General features: G+C 42.0%; 1 protein-coding gene across 1 annotated transcript in view; it reads left to right on the top strand.

The window, feature by feature from the left end:
* PKHD1 (PKHD1 ciliary IPT domain containing fibrocystin/polyductin) overlaps positions 1-25,157 on the top strand; it is a 426,555-nt gene that overhangs the window by 83,682 nt on the left and 317,716 nt on the right. The window lies entirely within an intron of this gene.

The following is a 25,157-nucleotide window of genomic DNA, read 5'->3' as shown; positions in this document are numbered from 1 at the left end:
CTTCTTTTGTCTCTTTTATTGGAACAAACATTTATTGAGCGCCTATTAAGTAACACACGCTATCGGAGATCCTCTCATGAATGCTGCTCCGATGAAACCTTTGCAATCCCAAACTGTACCTCCTGGGTTCGTGAGGCCTGTTTTTTTATAACTTTTGGGCTGGTGCTGAAAAAACGTGCAGTTACAAATAATGTGATTTTTCTGTCCTTTCTAAGCTGTTCCCTGTCTGCCTTTCCACCCCCCATCCCCCGGGGTCTCCCTGTCCATCCTGTTACCTCCTAGGCTTTTCACACCCCTTTCCCAAACCTTCAGGTTGTTGCACAGGGCTGTTGCTTCTTCCTTCATTGTGTCCCCCCCTGCCAAATTCACCTCTTCCTTTCAGTGTATTGATAGCTTTAATTCTTTATCTGCAGCACTATGGTCCCCTAATCACAGCCTCCTCTTCATGCCCGTGCCCCTTCTCAGCAGTTGGCTGGCAGTGATGTTTACTGTAGTGAGTGAGGCTGCTGAATCAGCATTGAATTGTAGAAAGAGAGCTGTGGGCTGAAGGCCAGCTGCGGGACACTGAGCATTCTTTAAGGCTTTCCAGGCTTCAGTTTCCACCTGGGGAATAATAAGCTGGGTTGTTAGGGTGCACCTCTGAGCAAATGCCGGTGCCAGGAAGGAAGAGGCAGGTAGCAGAGGGGTTAGGGGCTTTGAGCTGGACTGCTGGGAATGGAATACATCAGTTGCCCCCTGGGGGACTTCAGGCAACTTAGCCCCTCTGTGCATCAGTTTTCTCATCTGTAAAGTGGGGAGAAAAATGGTACCCCACCCCCGCAAATAGGGTTGGTATGAGGATTCTAGCATGTGAGCCGCTGTGAACTGCACGTCACACACAGTAAATGTCCAGTGTTCGTTGTTCTTGTCCATGCTCATTTGCTAGTCTCAGTGCTAGAAAATGATACAGGATCCTTTCTCCATAGTGCTTGCTGCTTTGACCAGATCATTTCACTTCTTAGATTTCATTGAATTTCCCATCATCTCAAAGACTAATTTTGAGTTTTTTGAGGGCCTTAAAAGTCTGTCATCTTTAAATGTTTATACAGCATGTATTTATTGAGTTCCAATCATGTTCAAGGTCCTCTACTATGAAAGAGAAAAAAAAATGTGGAAAGAGACCCCTCTTTAGGGGGCAATAGGGAAGACAGGTCATGTATGGAGGTAGGTGAGGTTCAAAGAAGGACATGAAGAGTCAGTTCATCACAGTTGGATGTAATGTTGGACACCATCCGATCAGTGACTCAGCAAGGGATGAGTTAACTGAGGTCCATAAAGAGAGGTGATCTGATAAATCACACAGCTGTAATTTGGCATCATAACCCATGCAGCCATAAGTCATTGTGTAGGAAATAAGCCAATTAATCTTTAGGAACCAGAGGGGCATGTGTCTAAACCTACTAGACTAATGTCAGTGCCTAGGAAACTCCAGTCCTGGGATATATGGTTGTCCCATAGATGTTGGGAAGTCTGGGGACCTTAGGTACACAATTGCCTTTTCTGGGCCTGGGAAGAACCAACACTGCCAGATGCTTTATCAGGGCTAGAGTTCTGGTCTCTAGGTCCAAGTACTATGTGAGAACCTTGGAACACTAGTTCCATGGAATGTTAAGTATTCTGGGATAAAAGGGTTCCAAACTCAAATACATTTATGAAAGTTGGATTAAATATATATATATATATTTATATATAAAACATATATATATATATATATATGTTTATTGAGAGCATTCAGTATGTGAATATATAATGTAAAATTCTAGGAGAGGGCTGTAGTGTGGAGTATTACCTGAACCTGTTTGTCCACAGAGCCCTTTATTCCCAGAATTTCTTTGGGGGCTGGTATCTGTCCTGCTGCCCTCACTTTGGGAACTGTTGCCCATGCCATGCTCTTCCCCTTACCCTAGAGTGGAGGGTCAGAGTGGGGAAGGTTACCTTCAGATGGGGCAGTCAACTGAAGGTAAGTAGGCAGCATTTGTATTATGCCAGGAATGATGGGCAGGGTTCAGGCAGACGGGGATGCAGAGGAAAGGTATTTTCGGTGGCGAAACGAGGATACACAAGGCACTGAGGCAAGAACCCACAGGAATAGTGTGAAGAGCATGGTGTATATGAAGGGGACTAGTGAGTCGTAGGTTTGTAAAGATGGGCTAGGATGAGATTGTGATGGCAGGTTCAGCGTTTTGTCCTTTAATTCATCAGGTGACAAGTAGTCCTCAAGGAGTTACTGCAAGATCCCAGGCGTGCTTTAGTCACATTGGTCTGGTAGCTGGGTGTGGGACGCCCTGGGAAACGGAGGGGAGATGGGTGAGAGGTAATTGAAGGAGGGAAGTGGCAGAGGGAGTGGAGGGGAGGGGACACATGCAATAGTCAGCACTCGATAACTTGTGTTCGGCAAAGTGTTCAGAGAGATTGAAAATTCAATGTGGGAGGTGGGAAAATTATCGGTCAATTTTCCCAATGGTCTTTTCAGATGTTTGATGTATATCTATATATCTATATCTATATATCTATATATATCCATGCTCTTGATTCCAGAATTGCAATCTCCAGCCCAGAACTCTTTCCTGAACTTTCGATTCCCAAACTTCATTGCCTCCTGGCATCTTCGCTTGGATACCGAAATGGCATCTCAAGTCTAACAGGTTCTGAGTTGAACTCCTGATCTCCACTGCTGCTCTCCCCTAGCGCCTCTTCCCCCCACCATAGTCCTGAACTGAGTTGATGGCAGCTTTTCAGTTGCTCAGGCTGTGGAGGCATCCTTGATCTTCCGAATCCCATGTCAGACCCATCAGGAAATTCTGTTGTCTGTACCTTTCATCCGACTGCTTTGTAGGAAGTCTACGGCTGTTGCCTCCGCCATCATCTACTGATGATTACAGAGCTGGTCTCCCTGCCTCTCCCTATGCCTCCCCTTTCAGTCTATTCTAATGGAGCCCCAGTGACCCTTTCCAAATATGTCAGGTAATTACACTCCTCTCAAAACCTTTCCGTGGCTCCCAAATTCTCTCTCAATAAAAGCAAGTCCTTACACTTATCTAAAGGGCCATTCTCTGCACCAGCTTCCCACCTCCAACTCCTCTTTGGCTTCACCTCTTGTTTCTGTCACCTGTACCTGGTCTGTCCAGGCCCAGCAGCTCCTTGCTGTTCCTGGAACACGCCAGGCTCACTTCCACACTGAAACTTTTGCATCTGTTCTCCCTCCTGCTTAAAATACTGTCTCCTCCTTAAAATACTGTCTTCTGCTTAAAATACTGTCTCTTTTTCTGTTTTGAATTGAAGTAGAGTTGATTTACAATATTGTGTTAGTTTCAGGTGTACAGCAAAATGATTTGATTATACACACACACACACACACACATATATATGTATATATATATTCTTTTTCAGATTCTTTTCCATTATAGGTTATTACAAGATAATATAGTTCCCTGTAAATCCTTGTTATTTATCTATTTTATATATAGTAGTGTGTATCTGTGAATCCCAAGCTCCTAATTTATCCTTCTCTCTCCCCCCTTCCCCTTTGGTAACCGTAAGTTTGTTTTCTATGTCTGTGAGTCTGTTTCTGTTTTGTAAACAAGTTCATTTGTGTTAGGTTTTAGATTCCACATATAAGTGGTATTTGTCGATGGACATTTAGGTTGCTTCCATGTTTTGGCTATTGTGAATAGTGCTGCTGTGAACATTGAGGTGCATGTGTCTTTTCAAATTCGAGTTTCATCTTTTCCAGATATATGCCTAGGAGTGGGGTCACTGGATCATATGACAACTCTACTATTTTTAGTTCTTAAGGAGCCTCCATACTGTTCTCCATAGTGGCTGCACCAATTTTCATTCCCACCAACAGTGTAGAAGTGTTCCTCCATTCTCCATACCCTCTTCAGCATGTATTATTTGTAGACTTTTTGATGATGGCCATTCTGACTGGTGTGAGGTGGTACCTCATTGTAGTTTTGATTTGTGTTTCTCTAATAATTAGCAATGTTGAGCATCTTTCTCCATCCCTTTTCAAGTACAGCCCTCTGTTTTAGCTTTTTGCTGAAATGTTACTTCCTCAATGAAGCCTACTTTTACCACAAAGTTACAACCCAGTGCTGCTCACTCCATATATCATACCTACAGTTTTCCTTAGTCTGCTTTATTTTTTCCGTAGTCCTTATCACCTGCTAATATATTATGTAAGATACTAATTTATTTATTTATTTTTTTATTTGCCGTACGTGGACCTCTCACTGTTGTGGCCTCTCCCGCTGCGGAGCACAGGCTCCAGACGCACAGGCTCAGCGGCCATGGCTCACGGGCCCAGCCGCTCCGCAGCATGTGGGATCCTCCTGGACCGGGGCACGAACCCGTCTCCCCTGTATCGGCAGGCGGACTCCCAACCACTGCACCACCAGGGAAGCCCCAGATACTAATTTATTATTTTTATTGTTTTGCATCTGACTTTTCTTGCTAGAACATGATCTCCAGGAAGGCAGAAATGCTTACCTGCTTTGTTTGATGGTGTATCCCAACTGCCTAGAACAGAGCCTGAATCAGTTGTACAAATGAACAATATAGAAATACAAATAAAGGCAGTTAAAAGAAGCCTTCTCATATGTTGCTTCTCCTATTCCATCCCCTGAAGAGTATATCTGAAAGGAGACACACACACACATTCACACACCCTGGTGTACGTACACTCATTTGCACACAAAGATGTTATTGTGTCATTAATACTGTTCAACTTGTATTTTTAAAAAACCTATTGATACTCTAGGGTATCAGCTCCTTGAAAAGAAGAATTTTGTTTTGTCACTGCTGTTTCCCAAAGCTTAGAACTATGCCTAATGCACAGCAGATCCTGTTAAAAATTATTGAATGGACGAATGGATTTATGAATGAGTGAATGCATCATGGTCATCTTTCCATTTTAGCACAGGTACATTTGTCTGTTCTTCAGAAGACATTGATTATACCTACTGTGTATCGCCGTGGTACATGAAACAAGAGAAAACATATTAGAAAAAGCAAAAATCTAAGAGTGCTAGAGAACACAATAAGGTGCCATAAGACAGCCAGAGGTTTTGAGGGATTTCTGAAGGATAAAGAGTGGATTGGGTTGGATGGGTAGAGAAATCACAGCAGAATAAACACAAGGCAAAGCCAGTTTAGAGAAAATGGATAGAAAGAGTCAGCTATACTTTTCAGTGGAGCTCCAGGAGAAATTCCAAACTTGAGAGTCATATAGGGCAGGTATCAGGGTAACTGAAGAAAGGATTGCTTGGGAGAACTACAAGGGCCATTTCCCTTCCTTTTCCCTCTCCCTTTCTTTTTCTCTGTCCCTGTGTACTCAGAGTGGTGGCTCTGTGGCTCTCAAGACAAAGTCTTAAGAGCAGCTCACAAAACAAAAAGGGGATTATTTGCTTGGGGACAGGAGATGGGTATGGTCCTTTGTGAGTATTAGGGTCTTTGTTAAACTTGGCCAAACCCAAGGCAACTCTGAAACTCCAGGACAGACTCAGGGAAAGAAGGAAGAAAAGGGCAGGGAAAACAGCATTCTCCTCATTTCTGCCTCGAAGGAATCCCTTTACTTTCCCTCCACTCATCCAGATGTTTCACCTAGCAATTTCAGTTGTGATAACTTGAAGAGGTTTCTCTGAACATCTGATCTGCCATATCAGTGGAAAAAGAAGTTGGAAACAGTGCTATTAAAGTTATCTGGGAGATGATTTTAAACCTGGAATCCTATACCCCATCAAATACTATCTGGAACAGAAACAAAATAAAGACATGTACGCTATACAAAATTCAGAACGTTTATCACCCCTGTGCACTCTCTGAAAAATCATGTGCTCTGGCAAACCATAAAATGAATCCAAGGATGAAGATGATATGAGAAACAAGAAACAGTAGTGAACAAAGAACCTGAAAATAGCAAAACCGGAGTAAAAATGGGTGAAAATATGGCTGTGAAGCTTAACGTAGTTAACAATGAACTCTTAACCAAACTGAGGCAGGAACCTCCTGTTTCAAGTAGATATAATAAAAGGAGGACAAGAAACAGAGGCATAAACCTCCCTTTTTGATAAAATGAGATTTTTGTAGCACATGCACAGCATTATGTGAAGATGGAAAGTATATGGGAGAATGCGGAGGACTTCATGGGGAGGAGGAAAGCCAAAATTAAGTTCCTGCGAAGGGACATTTAGATAAAAAGCAAGACAGTTTGCTCTACTGGGCCCTAGAAGAGCTTTGGATTTAGAGAAATTTAGGTACCAGGAAACGGTCATGAGGCAGGAAGGGGTTGCTTGAAATCCTCGATAAAGAGTGTCTGGAGCCCAGGACCTTGCTACTGGTGGACCCAAGCAGACATCTCTTTCCTACTCCTTCCTCCAGGAAGCAGGGGCATAATTTATGGACAGATTGATTAATTAGGTGCCTGATATCAAGCACGGGGAAGGAGGGGATGGAGAATCTCGAAGATGATTGGAAGATCTGGTTACTTTTTGAAAAGAGGTCAGCCTTCCCCGACCCCGCATGAAATTCTGTCCTTTGCCCCCAGCTCCAGCATCCTGGCAATTCATGTTCTATTCTTTCCAGAAAGGGCACTAAAAGATACTTTTCTGGAGCAATTAAACCTGAGTAAAGACCCACAGATTTGGACATTTGGAAGCCTCATGACATCCCGCTTATACAGATCGTCCACTTAGATGTTTACTGCGTTGCTCTTAAATGTGAATGGACAGACTTCTGGTTTTGGCCACGAGAGAGTGATGATTTTAGACTTACCCTCCTGCTGTACACAACTGTGAAACCAGTTGGAATATATTTCAGGCTTTGGATAATAGACGTTACAAGGCTGTGATCCTTGAGAGAAGGGAAACACACAAGGAGAGCAGCTTTCTGTCTGAGAACAGTATTCCAGGGAAAGAGACCTCAGGCAGAGAGAAGCAGTCTCCCTATGGGAGCCATCGGAGGCTGGGGCTCAGGGTTGCTTATGTAGGTAGGTATGGAAATGGAAGAGGAGGTAGGGGGGATAAGAAAATATTTAATGAGATAATGGCCAACATTTTTTCAGATTTGATGAAAAATACAATCCCATAGATCCAAAAAGCTTAATGAATCCAAATCAGAGGAAACATTAAGAGATCCATTATTGGAGTTTTCAATACTGTTGAGATGTCAGTCCTAAGTAATATTTAGAGACAATGCAATTCCAATAAAACAACCCAACTTTATTTTTTGGTAGCAGTTTCCAGGCTGATTAAAAATTTCTATGGAAATGTAATGAATAGCAAAATCTACCTTTAAAAAGAACAAACTTTGATGACTTACTCTGCCCGATTTCAAGTCTACTATAAAGCTATGGTAGTCAGTAGGAGTTCCAAGCAAGATCTCATTTGAAAGGAGGTTTCTGTTGATGAAAGTATCTTTGAAAACTCTTGCTGCAGTGTCGTGGAAGCCAGGGGAGGGGAGAGATTGAAGGAAGGGGTGATGAGGCACATCAAAAGGTAATGTGATCAGGAGGTCCTTAGTGATGCTTGAGGCTGCAGGACAGTATTGTTGGGGAGGAAAACCAGATTTTGAGGGGTTAAGGAATGAGTGAGTGGTGAGTAAATGTAGGCAGCTGATACAGATCACAAGTAGGAAGGGAAAGGGGGGATGCAGGTAAGTATTGTGGTGGGCAGCCAGCTCCTTCCTTGTGCCCATACTCACTACCTCACTATCATTGGCGCTAGGGATGGTTTCTTATGTTAAAGGTGCTTTGATTCAAGATGGAGTCTTCAAGAATGTTACTTGATTTGACAAGACCAAGTCTTTGCAGGTCTCTCACTCTATTCATTCTTCTACTGACTACAAACTAGCTTTCACGCCCCTGATATTTGGCTGTTAAAAGAGCAAAACCCCACTGCTAACTTAATCCCTACTTTCTGTTTAAGGAGCTTCTCCTAGAAAATTGGTGCAATACAGTGATGCAACAAATTTTACATTTTCTTTATAATGTGTATAGCTAGTTAGAGGCTAATTTGAAACTGCTTTCTATTCCCTAATTGATTTTTTTTCTTGTATTACTGAAATCCCCAAACACTTTTTCTCTTTTGCTTTCTCTCCTTTCCTTTCTTCTCCTTTTGGTTTTTCTTCTTTCCTTTTCTTTTTCTTTCTTTTCTCCCTTCTCCTTCCTTTTCCCTTCCCTTCCCCTCCCCTCCCATCACTTTCTTCCCCTCTCCTCTTTTCCTTTTTCTTCTTTTCTCTGTCTTCTTCCTTTTCTTCCCTTTAAACCACCTCTTTTATTCAGTGTTTGTCTTCAGGGATGTGTGCCTTTGGAGGGAGATGCTTTTGGAAGCAGAGTTGAGCTGGTCGTTAAGCCTAAGTGCCTAACATTTAAGTGCTAGTCACCTCCCAAGGTGAATGGATATTTAACTGATTTTCCAGAACTGTATCTTTTAACTAAGAACGTACAGCAGCTCTGCAGTTAGTTCCCTGTGTGGTAGTCTCCTCCACTATCCAGTTCTCATCTGTTTTGAGCCCTAGGAAGCTTGGCACACTCCCACCCCTTTTTGAAGTGTGATGGGCCATGTCACTTGCTTAGCGTGTGGATAGAAACACTTCACGTCTCGGGCTCGACTCTCCAGCCCTCTCTTTTCCTTTGCCGTGATGACTAAATGGTCCAGAGTGTGGTGTCAGCTTATAGAGGACAGCTATTCCATCCTGGAGACTTGCCAACATTTGTAGTGGACTTTGTGTTGTGCCCATGAGGATTTGGGGTTGTTCGTTACTGCACGTCATCTAGCCAGTCCTAGCTATAGACTAATGACCCCATCTAACCTTTAGCCTGGTGGCTGATTCACTGCATTCCACATGATGCCTTTAATTCTTCTCTGTGATTCCACATGGAATGATGTCCTGGTTTATGTCCTTGGTGGCAGGGATGACAAGCTGGACTATGAGATGGGGCCATTAGGCAGAACTTATGGCCTGATGGGAGTTAGCGGGGTAAAGCCAGTCTCCTTACCAGACTCTGAATTCCCACTTTCCTCCCCCTTCATTGGTGGTGTGCTTCCATTTTCACCCTGATGCCCTGAAGATCCTCTGTGGAATTTTCTAGTGCTGAGAAATTAATCATCTTCTTTTGCAGTGTTGTTGCAAACTGTGGGAGTTTGGGGGATCGATGTGGCTATTTCTGGTATCTCTACCTGTGCTGAATCTCTGTTTATTTCCTCCTAAGAATCACTCTGGAACATTATGTACGAAGAAAGTTTGTTCCAACAGAGCATATATTTATACTGTAGTCTCTATCCATATCCATAGCCCTGTAGAATCTATGTATAGATTACACTTATGCTCTTTCGTTTCTTTCTTTAAATTTTATTAAGAAAATCTTATTACGAAGATTTCAATCACAAGGGAAAAAGAACACGACTCAAGTGGACTTAATAAAGTGACTCACAGAATGGCTCATGGGACAGAAAAGCTCAGTCAGGAGTCATAGGCATGGCCTGACTCAATAGTTCCGTGCTCACTCATGAGATAGCTCTTCCCATGTCTCTGCCCTGCCTTCTGTGGGGTCAGATTCAACCTAAGGCTGCCTCCTCTGTGGGCAAAAGATGGTTGCCAGTAGCGCCCAGGGCTGCTTGCTCCCCTATCTACATTGCGTGTGAATAAAGGGGTCTTTTATGGGCGTGGTTTCAGAAGGAGGAAGTTTCTTTTCCAAAAGCCCTCAACAAATGTCTCTTCATGACTCATTGGTCCAAACTGAGTCATTGTACGTGACCATACTGCCTTGTGCTCAGGGTGATAGGATCTGCTGGCTGCTTTTGGCCAATTATTGCGGACCTTGGAACAGAGTCAATCCCAGCCCCCAGCGCCTGGGTGAGAATATGACAGCAGTGATGCCTGGAAGGAAAATCTTAGGGCTACTGATGAAGGGGAATAGACATTGGAAGGTCAGCCAACACTTGACCATAATGGCTTCACTTTTGTCTTTATGGCTCTAAACTAAGGCCTCTTCCTCTGATTCTCCTCACTGGTCCTTTGTGATAATCTAAGGCATTGCTGTTGCATGGAATTTTGATGGGGGTGAGAACAAGGCACCAATAAGGGATCTGGCCAAGTGAAAAGGAAACAAAGAGTTTGGTAAACCTCCCTTAGAATTACGTAGAGTGTTTGCTTTAAGAAACAAACAAATAAACAAGCAAATGAGAAAGCATAACGACTACATAAAACACACATACCTTCAGTAGCCTGCAGGACCTCAAAACCAGTTATGTGTTTCTTTTGTGATGTGTATCTTCCTGATTCAAAATGACAGTAGTCGTTTTTATGATGTACCAGCTCCCAAAGGGGATGGCTCATCATTCAGTTCTAACCTTCTTCTAACAACAAAGAAAAGAGCAATCTAGGGAAAGAAATGGTCTGTTATAGTGTTTGTTTCTCATAATGGGTCTTCCTAAATGCTTGGCAAATATTAATTAATCCTCCCAGTGTCCCTTTGTAATGAATACCTATATATACACGGGGTGGAGTAGACAGAGTCAACTGACCAAGGCCCCTCCATGAATTAATGTCAAAAGCAAGGGCCTGGACTGTTGGGCTCATGGCTCCAGTACCAGTCGCTTGAAGGCACTGCTATTTAACTTCTTTACTTCCCAGAGGGGAAAAGTATGCATGGCCAAGCAGAAGCAAATATATTTTGTTCTGTTTCTGCTTGATACCAATGAGTATGCATTGGACACCACATGATGACTTTACTAAGACGGCGAGCAAATACAGCAGTATGGCCAGCAGAGAGGGCAAGGTACTTTTACACTGGGAAGATAAGACTATTGTCCTCAACCCTTCTCAAATATCATTTACAGATCACTCTCAGGGTGCCAGCCTTTTTTTTTTTTTTGGCCATGCTGCGCAGCGTGCGGGATCTTAGTTCCCTTTTCAAAGAAGACTTTGCAACTATGAAGGGCTTGGATAAAGTAATTCGGTAAACTTTGAAAGGGTTGGGTTAATTCTACAGATGAATAACCCCTACTGTGTGGAATGTTCTCTTCAGTAGGGGAGATATAAAAACCCCAATAACTGTAGTATAAGCAAAATGTAATAAATGGGATAATAAAGGTATTCATATTTTACTGTGGAAATCAGTGAAGGCCAAGCAATCTTCTGGATGGAAAAATCATTACCTACAAATTCCCTGGAAGGTGTGTCATTTTATCTGGGCCTAAATTTATGAGGATTTGAAGGATAAGGGGAGATAAGGAGAAAATGTATACTAGTGAAGAGACGAGTGTTACAGAATCCCAGAAGTGGGAAAACATGGTTTTTATATAAGTAATTGTATTTGGCTGGAGTGTAAAGTTTGAAAGGAATTAATGGGGAAGGGAGTCACTGGAAACAAAGGTTGGGAAACATAAGCTGTCTTGAGTGTGAAACTAAGGAGTGTGGATTTAATCCAGGAGAAAATGTAGGGCTGTTTGAGGCTTTGTAAATTTCCTAGCTGCCACTTTGTCTCATGAGATATCCCTTAGGGCTGGTATCAGAGTCAGAACCGCTGGCTGAAGTGTGGCCCGACGCCAGGTTAGTACTGACAGCTCAGATGCAAGTGGATGCAGGGCAGTGCTGAGGCAGGAGCCCAGGAAAGGAGGCATCAGAAAGCTGCAGCTGAGAGAGGGTTGAGGATGGGTGTGCTGAAGGTAATATGGAGAGACACGCCATGTCTCGTTGAGGGACGGGAAAGCACAGGTGATTCTGTGCTGTGAGTGACAGAGAGGCAGTGTGGGACAGTGGTCGGTCTGAGAGTGGACGACCTGGGTCCTACCTCCCAGCTTGGGTATCACCTACCTGTGTGATTCTGGGCAAGTCCTTGGGAGAACCTCAGTTTCATCTGTAATGAGCAATGGGACCAATGCAGCATCTTCCAAGGTGGGTTCTGTGGACAATTAGTAACAAAGAATGGCCCGTTAGAAAAAATGGTCTGGGGTCAAATAAGTTTGGGAAACGCTGCAGACTCACTCACGAAGTCCACATTAAGGGGAAGGTAGTTTCATTCTGTTGAACTCAGCTTTTCCCAGACCTCTGTGCTCACAAGAATCTTACTTATTTCCTGCTTCCATGCAATACCCATTTGCTGCCTGGGGAACATTTTGGGAAATTTTGGACTAGATCATTTTCAGGAAAGGTCCCATCCTCACATTCTCTGATCCTGTCACCTCTGAAGGTTTCTTCTCAGTCTAAGATTTTAGAAATCCAAAGGAAGTTTTCTCCTCCAGTCTGATTGAGGGAATTTTCCTACCTATAATATAGGATTGACTATCATCCCCCCAGTCAACTTTCTCTCAGAGTTGAGGCAAGGAGTTCTTTAAAAGTGTTTTTGAAAGTGCTTTGAGATCCTTAAGGAAGGAGATCCCTGGTGGATTCATCATATGACTTCATTAGAAACGTTGTATGCTAAGGAGCCTTCGACTTCACCTTCTAGTTTGGAATCATCATATTTCTAACGTACTCTATTAACCAGGAAAGAGTTGAGGGATTATTTTTTTCTTCTCTTTTTCGCATCTGTATATAACGTAATTTAACCTAGCAAAAAAGACACTGATTGTCCCACAGGACTTAATTAACTCCCAGCTTCATGGTGAGCTGCAGAAATAATAAGAAAAGGAAAAGTTCGGGTGTTCCATACCTGTCCACTTCCACCTCTGGTGCATAATGAGATGTCAGGAGTGGTGACACTGATGAGATGTGTAAAACATGCTGATTGCAGGAGGCGGCGAGCTGCCGGCTTGGCTCCTGGGAACGCTGGCCGGGCTGGAGGAGCCGCAGACCCAGGGAGCAGTAGTTTTCTTCAGATGACAATTTCCAGCGTCCTCCCCACCCTGCCACCTGAATGGTGGTTTTGCTAACCTTTAGCTCTGTCTTCTGCACCCTGGTCGGAGGTTATGACAATTGTCACAGGACAGATGCCATGTTTATTAAGCTGCCTGTAGCAAATCTGGACAGGTAGTGCAGGATTCTACCAGCCAGCCCTCGGGGGAGCCCATTAAGAAATTGCAGGGCTAATAAAAATCATGCTGGATAAAATTGCAGTCCTCTGGTGCCACTCTATAATGGGTTGAATCTGGTTTTAAATTTTAATGGGGGCAGAGACTGAAGGTTTGAATTGGGACCCTTGTCCCAGCAGCCCTGAAAGTTGTACCTTCTTAATCCAGAGCTAGAAGAGTGCAGGGAGAGGACAGGCTTGCTTCTCTCTTTGTGCGAGGTTTCTGCACATTTGAGATAGGAATTCATTAATGTTTCTTACACGTTAACAATGGAAAAGACTCCTGGAAGAAAGCCTCACTCTGCTATGTGGCATGAAATCTGGGCTACAGCTCACATCCTCTAGCCTCACATTGATTGAAGCCTTCAGCACCCAGGCCTTCAGGGGGCCTAGAAAACGCATGGGGAACAATTCCCAGTTCCTCGGCTTGGTAAAATTGTTATAAAACTGTCCTGTACTGGTAGCTTCTTGAAAAGGAGATTGTGTAGTTCTCTTGCAGAGCCATTCCAGCATTTAAATTCATCTTCACATTGTTCCCCCTCCAATCCAGGGGCCACAGCCTCAGAAGGTGATTCTTCGTTCCTTTGCTGAATCCCTTCTGCTCACAGAATTCATCACTTCATCTGGATAAATCTATGGTTTTCAAACATTAAAATGGAACAACCAAGTGTATACTTGCTGTTTTGGGAAGACTGAGGAAAATGGAAGGAAAAACATAATAGGGTATTTCAGTAGTAGATATGATACCATCTAGGGAAGTATATTCTGTATTTTCCTGGAAAGAAACACTGCTATTACTAAGGGAAGGACGTAACGTTGGCTGAATAGTGACTTCTTCTTCTTGGGTACTGAGTGAAGCCCTTTACTTGAACTTCGCGTTCAACCCTCAGAATAGAGCTCTGACGTGATTACTATTATCATTTCCATTTTTTGGCTGTGCCGTGCAGCATGCGACATCTTAGTTCCCCAACCAGGGATCGAACCCATTCCCCTTGCATTGAGAGTGCAGAGTCTTAACCACTGGACCACCAGGGAAGCCCCTATCATCTCCAATTTACGGATCCATAAAGGCTCAGAGAGGTTCAGTAGCTTGTTTCAGGACCCACAGCAGGTAAGTGGCAGAGCAGGGACTCGAAGAATTCCAGAGCCTGTATTGTTATTAAAATAGTAATTTTAATAACAATAGAATAGTCATTTAGCAATATTACTAAATTAATAATGTTCTTTGGAAAAAAGCTTTCAAAGAAGAAGAAAGGAAACCTGTTCTTTTTTATGAACAATTCCAAAATAAGTATGTGAAGTTACAATATAAATTTGTGGAAGTGGATCTCTGGGTAGTGGAGAAAGTACAAGTATATGAAAATGTACTTCCCGAGCTTCAACCTCTGCTAGCGGCATGGGTCTAGCTGTGCTCCCTTACCCACCACGGCCCCTTCAGCCCCTGCCTTCTTGTGGGCACTGTCCTACCACTTGTGTTCTAGGTCCTTCCAGCGAGATTTTCTGCTTCCTCTACCCTTCCGCTCTGCCAGTGATTTCAGTGGACGTGCCCGTGTGTGGATGTGTGCTCGTTTATGCCGGTGGGGTAGCAATTTGCAGTCTGAGGCTTGATATTCATAACTGTAGGAACTCTAGGAACTCTATAGGAATAAAGTTTTGTTGGATGAATACATGAGTGAACATCATTAAAGCTGATGGTCACCAGATGGAAATCAGGTCTGAAAACTTTCATTGTGAAGCTTTTAGAAACTGTTACTGAGACTGGAGACATTGGGAAAGACAGAAGTGTCATACTCTTACCAAAGAAATAAGTTGTACAAAGGGTGATTTACTCAGAAAGGCCTTCCATTTACAGAGGAAGGCATCTGGCCTCCACAAACATAATAGGTTGGCCATTTGCCAGCTGGGTTTTTCTGAGGGTTGCAGAAATAGAGATCTGCTTGACAGGTGATTTTCACAATATCTTTCTGAACTGTTTCATTAAGTCTTGATAATGTGAGCAATATTTTGTAGAAATTACTAATCTTTGCAGTACAGAGAGAACCTCGTAAGTTCCTTTGCTGTATTATATTAGTGAAGTAATTGGAGACTAGGTCTGTAGTTCCAGAATATTCAGCTTAATTTTCCTTTTTAAAATTTTCTGGGAAATGAGGCAATGTGTCTTGTAAGGTTAGGGATGGGGGTGCTGTTGTAGGAGACACACAAGTATCATAATTTTTAGGCACCTGCCAGTATCATATTGCCCGGTAATTCCAGCTTCTCTCTTCCTACTGTTTTGAACTCTCCATTTAAGTGCTTTAGTATACAAAACAAAACAAGACAAAACACCTTTTTATCTTCTGCAAAAAGGATACCTGCTTAGAGCAGAAAATGTAAAAAGAGATAATAAAAAGAGACCAAAAAAGATTCTCTACAATTTCAGCATCCAGTTGCTTTGATCCTGGCCAAGGGAATATTGGCCAGGGATGTCATGAGCCGTTAATGCTTCCCCGGCTCCTCTACCTCATAACCTTCAAGCTGGAGAGTTTAGAGACGGCCACTCCTGAGTTCAGTGTCTACAGGCACTGAGTGTAGACGTATGGTAGTTTGGTGAAGTAATTAAAAGACATGTTCTGTATGTTGGATGAATAAACTTGGAAGGGTCATAAGTTCAATGTCGGCAATGCGTGAGGGTGATATATTCACGTCTATGACTATACACCTATCCATAAATTTTATGACTTTTTAAAGACAATTTTTAAGACTTCTTTGTTCCATTCTAAGAAACCATTCCTTTCAGTATCAGCACCGCGGAAAACTGACCGTATTATTTACTGTGTATCACACACTTCAATGGTACAATTGGGAAGAGCAGTGCAGTTGGCCTACATAAGGTAATATATTTATTGGGGCCCATTTTTTTCTTTAACTTTTTATTTATTTAAAAAAATTTATTTAATTTATTTAAAAAATTTTTGGCTGCGTTGGGTCTTCGTTACTGCACGCGGGCTTTTCTCTGGTTGCAGCTAGCGGGGGCTACTCTTCGTTGTGGTGCATAGGCTTCTCATTGCGGTGGCTTCTTTTGTTGTGGAGCATGGGCTCTAGGTGCGCGGCTTCAGTAGTTGTGGCGCATGGGCTTAGTTGCTCCGTGGCATGTGGGATCTTCCCGGACCAGGGCTTGAACCCGTGTCTCCTGCATCGGCAGGCGGACTCTCAACCACTGTGCCACCAGGGAAGCCCCCTCTTTAACTTTTTAAATAGACAGTTTCAAATAAACTAAAGTGGAGAGAATAACGTAATAAACTCCATGTACCCATCTCCCACCTTCAACAGCTATCAACTTACTTTTGTTTTTTAAGTTTGAATGGAAGACTATTTTATATGGGTTAATTTTGAAAGGGGAATCTGCTAGTGGGAATTTTGAGGATGAAGGTAAGTTTTAACCTGGGAATCTCTCATAGTTTAGTATTTCTCACAGAGTACAAAATGCTGTGAAAAGGATGACTACGTTTCACATTTATTCAATTTTATAGGAACATAAGGGTGTTTAGATTAAAAATTATATCTATATATAAAGTTTCCCTTTGAGCGTCTCTTCTTTTTTCTTTTTTAAAAAAATTTCTGACTTCCATTCTTAATAAACTTCAACTCCTATTTAAGGTTTAAGTTCATAAAATCCAAAACTCTCCAGGTATGTTTGCATTTTATAACAATTCTTAGAGACTCAAATAAATGGTTATAATCATAGAAAAATAGGTGGTGATGATGATTTTCGTGTATGGGCTGAGCCATGCTTGGTACCCACCAAATTCCATTGCCTGAGCAGCTAAGTGACTATTTATTAACTTTAAGGAAATAAATAGTAGCTCATGTATATTGAGCTTTTATATGTGACGGGCACAAGGCATATGACTATTTTGTGTACATTATTTTCACAGCACTATGAGTAGATATTATTAGCTCCATTTTATAGATCAGGAAGTGGATGCTTCTGAAGGTTGAGAGACTTGTCCAAGGCCCCATGGCTAAAATGTTGGAGCTGGGATTTAGAAGTGCAGTCTGCCTCATGTGAAACTTCTTTTCACTATGATGCTGCCTGCTGAATAAGTTACCAAAATGATAGCAAATGGTATGGGTCCGGGGCGGTGAGGAGAAGACAAGATGAGAAAAGGATGGAGTAGCATGGAAAATAAATTTGAGTTGAAAGAAATCTTTTACTAAAATTTCATGTCTAGTGGAATTAGAGCAACACTCTGTGAGTTTAGTTTAACTTCAAGGGCATGGCTGAATTTCCTAAGGAACAAAAGTGTTTCAGTTTTATTTTGAAAAATTTGGCCCGGAAAGCCAGATTCTTTTCCCAGCCCATGACTGTTTCCCTGGCTCTGGAATTTGAAAAGCCTCTGAAAAAAGGGAGGGGCTTCACTCATTCCTACCTAGATTTTGTATGAAAAGATGTCCAGTGGAATAAAACAAAGAAACAGGCCAAACAAGGGAAGTAAACGACTCAGAAGCAGATGTTATCAGGCTGGGGAGGTGACATCTGCAAGTCAAGATGGCTGCCCGGTAACCACAGGCTACGCGCAGAGATAAATGGTTGACCCCGACCCGTGTCAGCCCACGATTGATGCCACTAACAGCCCTAGTGCCTGCCCAATGAGTTTTAAAAAAATCTTTGATAGAGTATGTTATCTAGTTACTGGCACGAGGGCAATAACCCTGAGGGGTGAAGGAAAAGGAAAGAATAAAAGGTCAATCCAGGAGGACAGTCTCTGTCGGAGTAAATGAGAAAAAAGGATCTGGCTCCAAAGGGGAAGAAATAAATAAATAACAATAAAAGCGGCTGTGAGATGCGTGGATGGATAAGTGAGATGGCTTGTTCCCTTTGCTTTTCCTTCCTTTTCTCTCCTTTCTTTCCCTCTCTCCCTCCTTCCCTCCCTCCCTCCCTCTCTCTTTCTTTCCTTTCTTCCTCCCTCTTTTTCTTGCTCTCTTTCTCTTTATTTTCTTTCTTCTGCACTCTCTCTCTCTCCCTTCCTTCTCCCATTTTTTTTTTAAATTAACACAGGCCTTGAGCTATTCGGGAGAATTTAACGGATGTAGCCATAGATCCTTCGTTTTTCTCTTGAACTTTTCTAATGGTCTGATTAGGATTGTTAAGCCTTTTAAAAAAATGTCTTGGAGAGGTGAAATTAAAGGCCTTAATTAGGCCCCCACTTTGTGAAATAATAATTCAAGTGTAAAAGGTACAAAACAAATAAAATGAAATTCCTCTAGATAATGGAAAATATGTCATTATAATATGGTATTATTAATTGATTTGTTGTAGATATGTGAATTCAATTCTGTAATAACTCTCTTGCCTTCCTACACACACACACACACACACACACACACACACACACACACACACACACACACACACACACCTGTAGGCGTAGGTTTTATACATTTTTGGAAAGGCAGGAATATAATTGCTTTTGCTCAGTATTGCTGCATCCACAGAATTCTACTTCATGATAATAGAATTTTTAATTGGCTCTTTTAGTCTTGAAATACATTTTGCAGGGAGAAAAGAAAAGAAGGGAGAACTGAGTTTTTTGGTCTAAAAGACCATGGCTTTAATTATGAATTTTTTCTTTTTATTTGACCTGGAAAAATTTAGTTTTTTTCTTCTCTCATAGAGTGTTTGTAGAAGGTAAGATGGTTCCAGGGCAAAAGGCCTGAAGGCTGGGCTGGATCCGTGGCATTAATGCTCTCCTTTGAGAAGAATCATGTTGGTTATAAAAATATTGGTCCCCAAAAGCAACTCTGGAAAGAGTGGAGAAATAGGCTTTAGGCAGAATCCATCCTTTTCTAAGGCCAGAGGAGTTTAAGGATGTGACTTCCTGGCTTTACGATATTGGTTCTCAGTAGCCAGTACTGGGAGGGGTCATCTTTAGTTGGCACAGGTTGGAAGACTTGTTTTGCCATCCTTTCCTCAGAGTAATGGAAAGAGATGAGTCTTGACGCTGGAAGATGTAGGTTCTAGTCTCTGCCAAGACCACCTTACTAAGAGGTCCCGGATTCATGGCTCGATTTCTCAGAGCCATCACTGTCCTCGTGTACATGATGGCACTAGTGCTTCACAGCATCTTCCTGCAAAGATTTTGAAATTTAGATGAGTCTACAGATGTGAAAACCCTCTGAAAGTACTAAAGCGCTACTCACCTCTTACAGGTCCTGTATCAGTGTGGATTCCGTTGGTGTATGGAGGTGGTGGTTGGAAATAACGTGGCGCTTGCAGAATAGAGCAGTGAATTGGTAGTTCCTGTAAATTTCCACAAGATTGATTAAAGTAGGGGCAAGGCGGAGGAATAAAATTTTAGGGCTAGCTGAAAAATATGTAGTGTGTATTTTTTTGGCTTTTAACAGGTTCTAGCTTGGCACCATAGAATGTATGCTGTATAATTTGGCTTGCTCATAGAATTAATATACTTGAAATACTAAATTTAAAATTAAAGTTTATTTGTCAAGAGTTTGTCTTTTATTGACAAATAAATTACATAGAACAAAAATGCACAGGTCTTAAGTGTATGGTTCATTGACATATGTATATACTATGAATCCCACACTCAAAATCAAGGTATAGAACATTTTCATCATCCAAGAAAGTTGATTCTACTTTTTTTTTTTGCCATAAATGGTGATGCAACAACTGAACTTAAGAAATATATATCTTCTCTTTGTTTTTGTTTAAGGAAAAGTGTGAGAAAAGCAAGAAGTAAGCACCTGTTATGTGTCAGGCACTGAGTTGGTCTTCATGTATGTTTGTTAACAATATATTATTATATATAATTATAATGGCCCTTGAAGAATCTCCATTTTATGGTTGAGGGACTGAACTTCAAGGAAATTATATGACTGCCAAGGTAACTCAGTGAGTAAGTGGTGAAGTTGGAATTTGAATGCGTGTTGCTAACTCAAAACCCTTTTTTTTTTCTTCAACTGATAAGATAAAACGGTCGCTGAGGTTTGGGGACCCGAGGGTGTTCTGCAGAGTCAGAAATACTGAAAGTCCACACGTTCAGGAAAAAAGGGCTAAAGAAAAAGAACTTCTCCTCCATGAGGGGAGAAAAGTGATTGGTTACAACTTTTGATTGGTGGAACTCTTTCTGTTCCCGGGGTTATATTTTTCCCATAATTTCAGATTTCTGAAAACTTTACTATTATTGAGACAGTTTTTATATTGCCCTAGATTGTTCTTTAGGGCACAGGTGTCTGTGTCTGGAAACAGAGCAGTGAGCCCTGGCCCAATCACTTCCCAGTGTTTTGTCCTTGGGCATCCTTCTTAGCCTCTGCAAGTGTCAGTTTTCCCATCTGTAAATGGGACTGATAAGATAGATGCCTCAGATGGTGGTTGTGAGGTTCAAATAGGGTTATGACAGCGCAGGTCTTAGTGCAGTGCCCCGTGTCTGATGAATGTTCAATCAGTGTTTACCATCATCGTTGTTGTAATTGTCATTCCACCAAGCCTCATGCCTTCAGCCCTGAAGTTTTAGTTGGTTTGGTTTTTATTTTGATATTTTCCAAATTCAGGTCAATTGAAAGTCCTCCCCAAATGGGGGGGGATCTGAGTGAGTGAGGAAGCCACTGAGTCTGGGACTGTGCTGTGCACATGCATTGCCCCATCCCTGGAGGGCTTTCTGGTCCTGTGGCTGGTGCTTTCTTGTGGTGCCCTGACATCCCCTGTACCCACTGCTGTACCTGATACCTGCTGTGATACCCATCTTCTGTTAGATGACATGTCCTGGGGAGCAGGCAGTTCAAGCACCCAGCACTGTGCCTGGCATTAGTAGGTGCTGCCCCACTATTTGTTGAATAAATGACACTGCCAGATTTCATCCTGGACCAGAATCCTCTTTTTAGAGGAATGAGGGATAATGTAGGAGTCAATTTTCCAGGCAACCAAACCATTGCCCTTAAAATACCGAGCCTTGTTTATTTTGGATGTTATCTTCTGGAACAGAGCAAAGGCTTTCCTGCCTTTCTGACTGACTCTAGGCAGCAGAATCAAATGTTCTCTGGATGCTTCTGGATCATTAGCATAAACCTCAGTGATTTTGCTTTTTGGAAATAACACTTCCGCCAGAGGTAGTATTGAAGTAGCAGGAAGGTGTGTGCTCCTCGCCAAATGGCCACGACCGTACTGACCCATCCTGCCCTTCCTTTGCTGTTCAGACTGCAGGTGTCTGTCAGGCGGGCTGCTGTCAGCAGCCTCCACTTCCTTCTAATCTGTCCTTCTGCTCTCTTCTTCACCGACTGACAAGATAACACAATTTTGGTAGATAGATGTGCAAAATCAAAGTAAAACAATTCTGAGTGCAGCTTTGAAAGATACTTCTTGAAGAAGTGCATGAGGTTCAGTGTGTGAATCTTGTGAAATTACTCCTGCCCTCCCACCCCCCTGAGCTGTGTCTCATTAGTCTTCATGACTGAGATTGTGAGAGGTCTGGGATGTACCTTCCACCATGAAGACCTAATCTCATGATCCTAGAGGACCAGGTGCTCTATGTCACTTACACTTCTGCTGCTGCTGCTTTTTTTTTTTAATACTTAAGACACAAAGTAATTAGTTATACAGATTCCCCCCAAACAGAATTATTCCTGTTTATCATTAAGTTTTTACTTCACCCTCTCACGTTTATAACTGGAAATATGCTAAGATGAACAATGAATTGGTAATGCAACCATGTGCCATTTGTTAAGTAATAACTGTCAAAAGTACATTCTGATGCATTAATAATTGATATATATTATTAAAAAATTCTGCCTATTGTATAACTTTTAGAAATAATTTAGAAGTCACGTATAATGTATGAGAATAAGGGAACATATAAAGATTCTATAATATTTGGTATTTTAAAAGAAATTAGAGTCTGATAATATTTGGTTTTTCTATGAAAATAAAATCTAGTAATGAGAAAATATCTTTGGACAAAGAGCCCACCTTTCCCACTTCCTCCTCCGCCTCCGGTTATAACCTCTGAATTACCTTAAAGATTTGGTGTCATCCTCAAGCCTTTCCCTTTTTGGTGTTGTAGGTGTGGCCCAGCTTGGTTTGGTAAATGAAACCTTACACTGTATGTGATTTCTAGGTCACAGATTCTGAACTTCCTTTTCTTTGTAGCTGAGATTCTGTCTGCGTTCCTCAGAGGCATTCCAGATTGGGTTAGAAATTTTGCTTTCACTTTGCTGGGTCAGGGAATGCCTCAAGGAAAGGATACCCCTAAATTCTCCAGCATAACAGTGGCTTCAGGGAAAGGGTGGAGGTTCTGAATTTCATACTGATATTGACATCCTGGTATGCTTGAGGTCAAGAATATGTACAGGATCACTGAACACGGGACAGTGCTCTTAGGACTTTGGCAGGAGATCCAGAAGGATGCTTCCATTTTGTTTGAATACAGCATGAAGGTGGAGACTGAATGCACAGACTCTGTGCAGGATCGGGGTGTGTGTGAGCATCTTTGAGGTCAAGTTCATTCCCTCTTTGTCCCTATCCTCCCTTCTTCAACAAGTCAGTGCGCCCAAAGCCTTCTCTGGTGAGGAGTAAAGGGAATAGCTTCCTTCTAGGCCTTTCTCTTGGGGAAATGACTGACTGGTTAATGATGGATTCACTTCCATTCAATGAACCAAGATTTTAGCTAAGAAGAATACAGGCCATCTTTCCAGCCTCATTGGTCTACTCACTGTGCTGTCTTTGGAAAAGGATCATTTTAATGGCATTGCCAATAACACAAGTATTGTCATCTTGCCTTTCCAAAGGGCTGACTTCTTTTTCTTTGTGGCCTGCTCCTTTGTCATAACTCCTTGTTCTCAGATCCGTCCTTATTATCCAGGTTGCTGTAGAGCAAAGAGCTTCGTTAATGTTTTCCTGCTAGACTTGAAAACAATTAGAGCTGTGAGGAGGATGAGTTCAAGAGGGACCCCCAAACCCTGAAACCAAACAGACATCACAGGGCAGGGATAGCAGGTAAAGTGGCTGCTATAAACACTTTCTCTTGGAAGCTGTGTCTTTTCAATAAACACACCGTTAGGCCCTGGCAAAATATTTCCAGTTGGCTTCATGGGTGGTGCAGTGCTGGAAGCTGTTAGCTCATGCTCAGTTGAATTTCAAATGTCAAAGCTCATTAATAGTGATTGTAGCCAAAGACAGCTTGTAAGGAGCTGTGCACGCTTAACTTCCTCAAATAAAAGGAGAAGAAAGATGACCATTGAACATTGCTTTTCCTCCCCCTGCTTTTTTCACCTCTGCTTCGAGTTTGTTTTGGGTTTTATTGACAGTAGGTTTCAAGTTTATATTTTGCATTTCCCTTAATTTGCCTTGTCCTTTTATCCCCCCCTTGGGAAATAGGCCTATTACAAAGGTGTCGCGATGTTTCTTTGAGTTTTAGGAGTGTTTTGTCTGTTTGAAGCGGGCCTGGAGGAGTCTGTGAAAGTGTTAAGGCAGACGGTTCAGCTTTTGAGTGAGAGAAACACACTGGGATATGATTATCCCAGTTCAGATGCTGTTTCTAGCCTTGTCTGAATACAAATGTCAAAGGAGATTCCGTTTATGCAATAACGATGTTTCGAATTAAAATATGAATACGAGCTACACCCCCATTATTTGTGGTCTGGCCAGTTCTCACCACTGTGGTGAACTGGAAAACTAAATGAAAAACAAAAAAGACTTTTTAACCTGGTCTCAGTTTACTTGTGCAGCTGTAATTGTGGGCTGGCCTGCTGTGTTAAAGTCTGTGAAAAACGAATTCATCATAGAGTTGCCGATTACAAATTTGACATCAACTTGGCCTCCCTTTTGATTCTGGGTTTTGTTAGCAGCAGGCTTTACTGTGTTCCCTTCCTGAATCTTGCAGAGGCTTCCTGGGCACCATGTAAGCAACGCCTGAATTTCAGCTTTGGTGCAGGAGGCCTAAGGACCCAGGGCAAATGCCTCAGAGATGGTCTAGGTGTGGATATCTCGAAGGTTCCCTTATTGGACTGAGTGACCACAATTGTCTTGAGGAATTTGAGCTTGGGTTGCACTGAGGTTTTTGTGTGACTCCGATTAGAGCAGATGTGGAGTGTAGGTGGACGAGTGGACGAGTATGTAGGGGGAGTGTGTGTCTGGGGATGGTGTTGAATCAGGGGTTTCTTCTGAAGATTTGTGGCAGTTGCCTCTTGGGGGCAAGCATGGGTCCCAATCAGAGGTTTATGAGCCCTGTGGCCTTCTCCCATTTTCCAAAAGATAAGGGAATTTTTTCCCCCATAATTTTATTTAGGTTTTTAAAGCAGCTGACTGATTTGGACAAATGTTGCTATGCTGAACAAAGGTTATTAATAGTGAACAGTCCACCCTCTTGAAATGAAAAAAAAGTAGTTACAGTCTCTAAAATGATGTGTGTCCAGTTATTGTTTATAGATTTTGATAATATTTGACTCCCAGGTAAAGGCTTTAATAACATGAGATCACGTTGAGTAGGTTTTCTTGTTCAGAGTATCAAAAGTTTGCATGATTTCTTTTTAAAAGCCAAGTAATTATATTTTCTGCAAGCAGGATCATAATCTGAGAAATATTTTTAAGTATACTTTTTTAGCTTTTATCTTTTCTATCTTCTCTTGTAAACATCCAGATTTTGCCCTTGTGAGAAAAGAAACAAGCATGTGTGATATTATAAGGATTGGCTTTTATGTTGGTTTCTTCTAGACAGTGAGCTTCCTGAGAGCAGGGAATTATGTTATGTATCATTTTATCCTCGGGACCTACCGCAGTACCTGGCTCAATAGATGTTTATTGGTTGAATATAGTAAAACGTCATTAATTGATACCCTAACAAGATTGTAGGTGGAATATTCAACTTAAGAGAAAAATCAATTTTATGGACTCCAGCGCATTAATTATTTGCATGCAAATGGGGGCTGCAAATTACAAATAAGTGCTATCAATTTATCGAAGCAGGTCTGGAGGCACTCTTCTGGCAGACACAGCACCAGTAGTTTGGATTACGCCTTGATGAATGTATTCTGCAATCTTTTAAAAAACATTAAATTATTTTAACAGAGGACAAAGAAATTGTAAAATTTCAGGCAAGAGAAGGGTTTTCGGTGGCGC

This window comes from Globicephala melas, chromosome 11 (genome assembly GCF_963455315.2).
Source record: "Globicephala melas chromosome 11, mGloMel1.2, whole genome shotgun sequence".
Taxonomy (NCBI): domain Eukaryota; kingdom Metazoa; phylum Chordata; class Mammalia; order Artiodactyla; family Delphinidae; genus Globicephala; species Globicephala melas.
The sequence above is the reverse complement of the archived record's forward strand: the minus strand, read 5'-3'. Positions and strand labels throughout refer to the sequence as shown.